An 8,904-nucleotide genomic window follows, 5' to 3' on the forward strand; every position below is an offset into this window, starting at 1 on the left:
CATGGCATGTGATCCTGCTTACACGTGGGACCTAGAACGGTCTGATTCACAGAGGCAGAAAGAACAGTGGCAACCAGGGGCTGCGGGATGGAGGGGACGGGGAGTTAGTGTTTAACCGGTTTAGACTTTCAGTTAGTATTCAGTGGGTACGGAGTTTATAGGGCACACCTGTGGCTCTGCAATTAAGTACTGAATCTTTGTCCTCTCGGACCGAAGGTGGGGGTTCCTGAGGTTGAGCCCCATGTCCGGCTCCCTGCCGACAGCGGGAGATTGGGATTCTCTCTTTTCCTCTCTCTCTCTCCACCCCTCCCCCCCACTCTCACTCCCTTTCTCTCTCTCAAACTAAATAAGCTTTTAAATAAAAATAGTAATAACATCGTTGTGCACACTTGAAAGCTGTCAAGAGCAGCTCATAAAAGTCAACCTTGGGGGCATCGCGGTTTGTGAGTTCGAGCCCCGCGTCGGGCTCTGTGCCGACGGCTCGGAGCCTGGAGCCCGCTTCGGATTCTGTGTCTCCTCTCTCTCTCTCTCAAAAATATTAAACATCAAGGAAAAAAAAAATGTTTTAAGTCAACTTTGTATGGGGACCGATGGTGATCCCCTTGCAGTGTATGCTAATATCAAATCATTATGTTGTAAACCTGAAACCAACATGTTAAACATTAATTATACCTCAGTAAAAAAAAGTAAAGAAAAAGAATGAATAACCCAAACCAATCATCTGGGTTAATGCTATCCCAAATCTCACAGCCTGCTGTACCCAGAACAATGACTTACTTCCAGGATTCACTGACAAACCCCTTCCACCCTGGAGGAGACACATTTTTGCCCTTCCATCAGGCAATGAGGTCAGAAGGGGCTTCTGTGGACAAAGTTAATAAACAGCTAACTTGGGAGGAATAAACAAAATAAAGCCAGGGCTGGGTCAGTGCAGGCATGTGTGGCCCTTGCGTCTGACACCACTGGGTTGCATCCCACACCACCACCACCACCACCACCACCACCACCACCACCCCCCCCCCCCGGCTGCCCACTGGCTGGGCTGATTCACTTCCTGTGTCCTCTCAGGAGCAGGCAGCCAGAGAGGGGACAGGGGACTGTGGAGGAGAAGCTGAACCCTTAGGGCATGTAGAGGCTATTAGTCACTGGCTGGAGGGCTTCCGACCTTAGTGCTCATGGGGACCACAGGCCTGCCTCCTCCCATCACCTTCTTATGTAAGCCAAGGTCTGGAAGGCAGAGTGAACTTGGCCTTGGGGCTCAGCAAGATGCAGTGGCCCAGAGCCTCCCTTTTCCTCATAGCTCACGTCGCACCCTACAAGCCCTTGGAGCCCCTATCCCCAGGCCCCCCGTTCATGCACTGTCCATATTTATAAAATAGGGGCTGGAAAAGACAAATGTGTCCCTAGTCATCAAGGTGTCTTCAACCAGAGACCCCCTGGGGTTCTCCACCGGAGATGATTTTGCCTCCGGGACATTTAGCAACATCTGGAGACATCGTTGGTCGTCAAGAAGGAAGTGACAGGTGGCCCCGGCACCTGGCATCCGAGGGGTAGAAGCCAAGGTTGCTGCTAAGCATCCCGCAACGCACAGGGCGGCCCCCACCCCCACAACAAAGATCTGTCCGGCTCCCAGACGTCACTAGTGCTGAGGTGAGAAACCCTGATCTAAGCCAAGCTGTTTTCTACCGATGAGGCCCACCCAGGAAGGGACAGGGCCAAAGTCACACCGTGATATAGTATCAGAATTAGCACCCATGGTTCCCCACCAGCCACAGCAGCCTTGAGCTCCCAAGAGTGCAGTGACCAACTCAAAGATTGGTACTGGGCTGGCAGAGTGGCCCGATTTAGGACCACGCGACCTAGAAGCCCAGGGTGGCTGGGCTCTGGGCCTTTGACAGGCTCCCAATCACTTCTACCGCGGTCAGCCTGGCCAGGGGGCTCCCGAATAACTGAAGGGGAAAAAACGTCTCATGGGCGATGGTGTGCTCAGGCAAAATGCGGGCTTGAGGCCTAGGCAAAGTTCACCACTCACACCCCGCAGAGCACGCTGGGGGTGGTCAGGGCCACAAGTGAGGCCAATCCTGTGAAACAAACCCTGCCTTAGAGGACACGGCAAGGGCAGGAGTTACAGCTTGGGTGACTGCTCTGGGACACGCTGCCTTTTCTCCCAGACACTAAAAACGGCTGTGTCTCTTGCACCTGTTGGCCCCTCGCTGCCACCTGCATAATTTCAAAATAATGTCTAGAGTCACCCTGTCCTTTTCCCCAAGCAACCAGCCCCAGGTCTCCAGGTACCGGGGTGCAGGCCAAGGCCTCAGAGCTGACTGTGCAACCCCATCGTTGAAGAAGGGCTGACTCACGCTATGTCACAATAGGCGAACTTTTCCATTCGCTGTTGCTGGAAGCCACCGAACTTGTAGTGATGGGGGCGATAAAGAGAAGGCCAGGGGTCAGGAATGCATAAGCTATGTCTCAGGTCAGGGTCTCGCCTGCTCCAGGGGAAGGGAGCCCGTAGGGAGCAGTTGGGGAGCAAGGAGGGGGGGACCACAGTGGCCTGGGACACAGGAGGAGTCACCATTATGGATTCACTTCTTCAGGCAAAGCATTTTCTTTGTCCGCCCCCCCCATCTCCCGGTCCCCTTCCTCCCCAATTTTTTCCAAACAGCTGATAAACTCATAAACACGTACATCCCTAGAGGCACAACTTCTGGGTGTCTCCCCCAACACCAAGGCACAGGGGCATTTCTGCTCTGCATCTGGCAAACCACAATGAGAACGGGATCTGGGGGTCAAGAGCAGGGCTCGGGGGAAACAGCCAAAGCTCCCCAAGGCGGGTGCTGGCCACCCTGGCGTCCAGGCTCTCTGTCCCATCTGTGTGGCCCGCTGGGTCATACAGAGGCAGCACGGCCGAGAGGCTACGGTCGTCCAGGGTACCTCTGGCCCCCCTCTCCCTCTGCCCAAGTGTTATCTTGGGCAAAGTTACACCACCGCTCTGGGCCTCGGTCTCCACATCTGTCAAATGCAGACGACACGGGTTTCAACGTCATGGAGTTATTGTAAAGATTAACCGATTCGTGCAGAGAGGTTAGAACACGGCCTGGCAAACAGCTAATAATTACTGAATGCTTATGACTGGTATTAAAATGCAACGATCACCCCTCCAAGCCATCGGGGAAGAAGGCAGGAGCCACATTTCCTGTGAGCGTGAAGAGGAAATGCCTCCAGGGACCTCACCTCCCACCTATGGCCCTACTAGCTTCCTCCGGAAGTCATCTTTGTCCCATCTCTTCTCCTCCAATTGACTCCACAGGGGCCCAGAGTTTTGCCTTGAGACACAGATAAAATTCCTTTGCTGAAGATGGCGGCTGAAAAGAACCATGGGGGCGGGGCAGAAGCCGCTTGGTGTGTGTGTGTGTGTAGGTGTGTTCCATATTTTCTATTGCATAGAAAGTTCCGGCTTCTACTGTAGATAGTTCTTGAACCTCCACTCCACCCCCACCCTCGAGCTTCTCCATCCTGCTTGTCCCTGCACTGGGGTAGTTCTTGGGTCATCCAAGGAAACCACTCTGATCAGATTCCTAAGTGAGGTCTCAGAGCCCCAAGCCTTCCCCAGGGCCGTGGGCAGAATAATGTCCTCACTCTTCCCAGCCCACACATCTGGTCACACCTTCTCAGACTGGTTTGTTAACCTTGGCCCATGATCTGAAGCTCCATCCTTCCCCCCAGGGCTGCCTGGGGACCTGGCTCTGGTCCTCCTCCTTAGTTCCCCAGTGTCCCGGGGAATTTTAAAAGACTGCCTGGAAAGGCCACTGTTTTCGCCACTAACTGAGGAACTTCCCACGTCTGGAGAGCAGCACTGGGAGTTTTCTTTGGGGGATGGGAGTCTAAAGGGGAGCACTCCTCCCTGGCTCTCTCAGTTCACGGGGTGGCCATGCATTCTGCCTGGGAGCTGCCTCTCTGGGTGACCTGAAGGTTCTTGCCAAGGCAGCTCTCAAGCACCTCAAGCAACCAGGTGCAGGGGACAGAGACCCAGCTTTGAACGAACTTGAGTTCCATCAAGAAGAACTCCAGCTCTGCCTCCAACAGGTCACTCTGGGCCTCAGTCTCTCCATGAGGAGAGGAGGGGTGGGGCTGAATGTGTTCATTTATTCAACACACATTAAGTAAGCACCCATTACACACAAGCCACGGCGCCGATCCCCAGCGGCAGAGCCGTGACTAAAACCGACAGAAAGCCCTGCCTTCACGGCCCTGATATGCTAACCGGGAAGACAGATGATAAACGAGATAGAAAAGGAAACAAGACAGGATGTTCGCTGATATGGAAAATACAGCACGGAGGGGGTAGAAGGGATACAGCCTCTAACGCCATTCCAGCTGAGAAATTCTGGGTCTAAACCTCTTCCCCTACTGGGTTCTGGTTAAGACCCAGGAACTGGCAGAGGCCTCCTCCAGGGAAGACAACTGACCAACTCTGGCTGTGCGGGCCTGTCCAGAGGGCAAAGGGGACACCTGGGCCGGCTGGGGAGTTCAGGGCTACAGGGCTCCTGGCAGGGCCTCAAAAGTCTTCAGGGCCCTGCCATGGAAAGGCCTACACGCCCTGCCATGCTTCCCCACTTGACCATGGCCTAGAATGAGCCAGACACTGACCACCTCCTCCTTTAGGGGCTCTCAGACCCCTCCGGTCCCTCCTCCTGCAGCCTCCCCTGTATGGTAGAATGTTCTCTCTGCTTACATAAGGATGGGGGGAAGGATTAAAAAAATCCAATTTTAGCACCTTCTCTTCCTGTAGAGACTGTTTTTGATCGGTGAATACTTCCTGTGAACCTACTGTATGCTCAGGATAAGACCAGCTCTCTGAGGGAGACCAAAGATGTGTGATCGCTTCCCAGACGTATTCACAGGCCACGTGGGGAGCTCAGGCTAACACACATACACAGGAAGAAATCACCATCATCTCTTACAGTTTGCTGGGAAGGTTACAGAACCCTCTGGACCGCTCACTCATAAAACCACGCAGACTCTATTGTCCCCGTGTTACAAATGAGGAAACTGAGGCATGCACCATCTCTGCCCTCCATCCATGGTTGCCCCATGAATGGGTAAGGAGAAGGAGGAGGCAAAGGGTCAAGTTTCCAATGAGATTTCCTGGAAGGCTGGGTAGGACTCCAGTGCAAATGGGACAGAGGCCTCCGTCTCCTAGGGCAGGGCAAAGCCGGGCACATAACCCACCTCCCTTGGGCCTGACAATTGGATCCAGGGTAAAGGCAAAGCCTACCTGTCTGGAAAAGCACAGGGGATTATGGGTGCACTCGCTGGTTTATAAAGCATCAAACCGCCCCAAGTGGGTGTCAAGGACCCTCGGTGGCAGGAGGCACCTTTCCAGTCCAAAGGAAAGAATCTCTGCCCTTCGAGGTTGATTCAGTCCCTTCCTGTTGGGCAGCCTCTGGGAGCCGGGAAACTATGGCTACGGCAGTGAACAAAACAGGTGCCTGCCTCCCGCAGTCCTGGAGCTTAGCAAGGAGCTGGCTCTCTCTTGAGGAGCCGCCTGACCGGATTTTACTTCTTCTTGGAGGTGCCCTTTCCTGGCCTACCCCTTCCAGAAGGACCTCCAGGGAAGAGGGGAGGAGGGGGAGAAGAAAGGAACCCCTGCTGAGTCAGAGGCCCAGCACCAACCACCTGGCTCTAGGAGACTGGTTTGAAGTTCAGGTCTACCGTATTTCCCCCCCCCAAATGACAACCTGTTTGAGACTCCTCCTCCCCCCCCCACCCCCCCCAACCTTGCTAATGGGATAAGACCTACTACCTCGCTGGTTTATTGTAGGGGGGGTGGGGATGAAATCAGCGACGCGTCCATGCTAGTGATGTTAGCTCTTACTCTGATCCACGCACCTCCCTCATCTGCTCTCTCGGGTTCTGCGTGGAAAGGGGCATCTTTCACCCCCGTCCTCACACTGAGCTGGGCGTCCTCGCTGCCTGGGCTGCACGAAGCCCATTCTGCTCAGGTCCGCAAGGGTCACAGAGCTCTAGACCTAGCTAGGCCCCTGCCGGGCTGGTGGGGGAGGGGGAGTTGGGGACGCCACCCTCCCTCCTGCTCTCAACTCATCCGACTGGGGCTTGGGGAGTGCCCGGGGGGAGCCAAGGATGCCCAGCCGGGCGGCGGCCTGCCGGAAGACAGAACAGAAGCCGGGATGCCACTGGTGGCTGGGCACCCACCTCAGCAGGGCCCAGCCGCCCCCCACCCCGGGCAGGGGACGCCCCCTCACCCGCACCCAGCCTGGCGCGGCCGGCTCTCCCGTCGTGGGTCTGGCCTCCGGGCGGCGGGAAGCGCGAATGTAAACATCCCTCCAGAATTCGCCAACTCCGCAGTCCCCATCCGAGGACTCTGCTCAGGGGCTCGGGGACGGGCGGGGAGGGGCGCAAACGCCCAGGGGAGTGAGAGATGGGACGCGCGAGAGGGCCGGAATCCCCAGGTGTCCGCGGAGACCCGGCGCGCCCGCCCCAGCTCCGCTCGGGCTCCCCGCGCGGGGACGTGCGGGGCCGCGGATGCCTGTCGCCTCCGCCCGGGGCGCGGCGGTCCCGGCGCAAACTTTCCTTCCGAGAGCGGCCCTCGGCGACCTCGGCGGGCCGCGGGCAGCGCGGGGGCGACGGCGGGGTGCGCGTGGACCCCAGGCGCGGGGTCCCGCCCTCGGTTACCTGGGTTCCGAGGGGCGCCGGCGTCCGGCGAAGGGGGCGCAGGGACGCGGCACCGGCAGGCCGGACACCGGGACGCTCCTCCGGGGCCGCTGCGGCCCCCAGACACGCGGGCGCTGCACCTGGCCCGGCCGGTCGGCGCGCCTACCCCGTGGGTCCCGCCCCCGGTCCCCTCCCGCCCGGGGCGGGGCTCGCAGGCCCCGGGGAGGAGCCGAGGGCAGGGGGGAGGGCAGGGGGCACCGCGGGGGCACCCCTCCCCGCGCGGCCGGCACAGAACCACGTGCCACCGACGCCGGACTCGGTGACCTCCGGAACGGCGCCCACCGCTCGCCCCGCCTGAGATGCCACCGAAGCCGTGCGCCAGGTGGAGTCGCGTCTAGGCCCCCGTCGCCCGCCGGACCCCTCCGCACGCTGCACCGCGCGCACCCCCACTCCCGGGGGCCGAGGGCTGGGAGCCTGCCCTTCAGAAGAATGCACGGGGTGGAGCACAGAGAAGGAAAAAAACAACCGGGTACCCGCAGCCCCACCCCACCATGATCTCTCCCCACCCCTGGCTGTTCTTGGCCTTGGCCAAGCTCCACCGGCTCTCTCCGGAATGCCCCTGCCCAAGGGAGCTTTGCCACCCTCTCCCTTCCCCAGGACTCCACTTCCCAGGCCTGGAAGGTGCCGGGCCTGGACTTCTGCCACTCAGTGGACACAGCAGAAAGAGTCACAGGGACACAGGGGACAAAGAAGAAACAGCCACCCAGACTGTGTGGCTACTCCCAGGTGCTGAAGGAACAAGTTGTAGGTTGTTCCTGCCTGCCCCTCCCCCTCCCCCAACTCTCCTAGAGGAATTCTGGAAAATGCACCCTTTGGACAAAACTTCCAGAATGAAATGGGGGGCGGGGTTGACCTTCCTTGCCTGCCCAGGTTGTCTGAGCTCTTTTTCTCTGCCTGCCTTGCCTTGTTTGTTACATGTGCAGACACAATGGAAGGAGCACAGAACCAGGAGTCCAGAGGCCTCCATTTAGCTCTGTGGCCTTGGGCGGGTCTCTAGCTCTTCCTGAGCCTCAGTTTCCCCATTTGCCGTGAGTTAATGATCTCTCAGGCCCTTTTTACGGATCCTCAATGGTGCTATTGGGCATCTTGCTTAGGTTGGCCTGCAGCTGTGCATCACATAAAGAAGTGTGTGCACGTGCGTGTGTCTCGCTTGTCCTTTCAGATGTAAGTTCTTGGAGGGAAGGCACGAGGCCGTACAAACAGGCAGCTGTGCTGTGCAAACCAGAGCTTGACAGGAGTGGGGGGCATGGAGTGGATCCCAGTCCCAGCTTATGCCGAACTCAGAGTGGCCTCGTAATCCCTGCTTTGCCTTCACGAGGGTTTGGGGGACTGAGATTTGAGACGTGGAGCCCTTTGCGGGGGAGGCAAGGCCACAGGTGGTGTCCTTTCTGATGTCATCTTTATTTTTTAATGTTTATTTTTGAGAGAGACAGAGCACAAGCAGGGGAGGGGCAGAGAGAGAGGGAGACACAGAATCAGAAGCAGGCTCCAGGCTCCGAGCAAGCTGTCAGCACAGAGCCTGACGCGGGGCCCGAACCCACGATCTGTGAGATCATGACCTGAGCTGAAATCGGACACTTAACCCACTGAGCCACCTAGGTGCCCTGTAACATCATCTTCAGATGTCCGGGACAGAGATGGGCTTTGGAGGCAGAATAGGGTGTGAGGTGTTTAAAGCCAAATGCTGGCCTGGCCCCCAGCTTGCAGAAGCTGTTGGCGCGCACAAGGCAGGCACACAGCCCACCGCTGAGCAGAGACAGCCAGTGCCCCACCGGACTCCTGCCCACCGCAGGCCTCTTTGTGTGCACCTTGGGGACTGAAGAGGGACGACTAAGTGGCTCCCGGAACCTAAAGGAGTGTGGTCGGTGGATCTTGGCCAAACACCTGGTCACCAGGGGCCACAGCCCCCACCTGTGCTGCTGGGAGACGAAAGCCTAGCTGAGTGGTTAAACAGGAACCCTCTGGAGAGGGCTGTGGAGCAAGAAGAGGCTGCTGGGGAGAAGTGGGGAGCAGAGGAGAGGGTGCTGGAGTCCCAGGGAGGGTCTGGAAAGCTGGGCTGGGATCGGTCGACCTTGGGGGATTTTGAGGCCACACCGGTTGGGAGATAGGGGCACGGGACATTTCTGGAGAGACCCGGACCCCAAATTACCCAACGAAGCAGCCGATGAT

At 57.8% G+C, this 8,904-nt stretch overlaps 1 protein-coding gene across 1 annotated transcript in view; it reads right to left on the reverse strand.

Annotated features, from left to right (window-relative positions):
- PAQR5 (progestin and adipoQ receptor family member 5) overlaps positions 1-6,854 on the reverse strand; it is a 71,519-nt gene extending 64,665 nt beyond the window's left edge. Inside the window, exon 1 of the mRNA XM_043554039.1 lies at positions 6,697-6,854. The gene's annotated coding sequence lies outside the window, so the exon portion shown is untranslated. The remainder of the gene's footprint in view (positions 1-6,696) is intronic.
- Positions 6,855-8,904: the final 2,050 nt, after the last annotated feature.

Source organism: Prionailurus bengalensis, chromosome B3 (assembly GCF_016509475.1).
Source record: "Prionailurus bengalensis isolate Pbe53 chromosome B3, Fcat_Pben_1.1_paternal_pri, whole genome shotgun sequence".
NCBI lineage: Eukaryota > Metazoa > Chordata > Mammalia > Carnivora > Felidae > Prionailurus > Prionailurus bengalensis.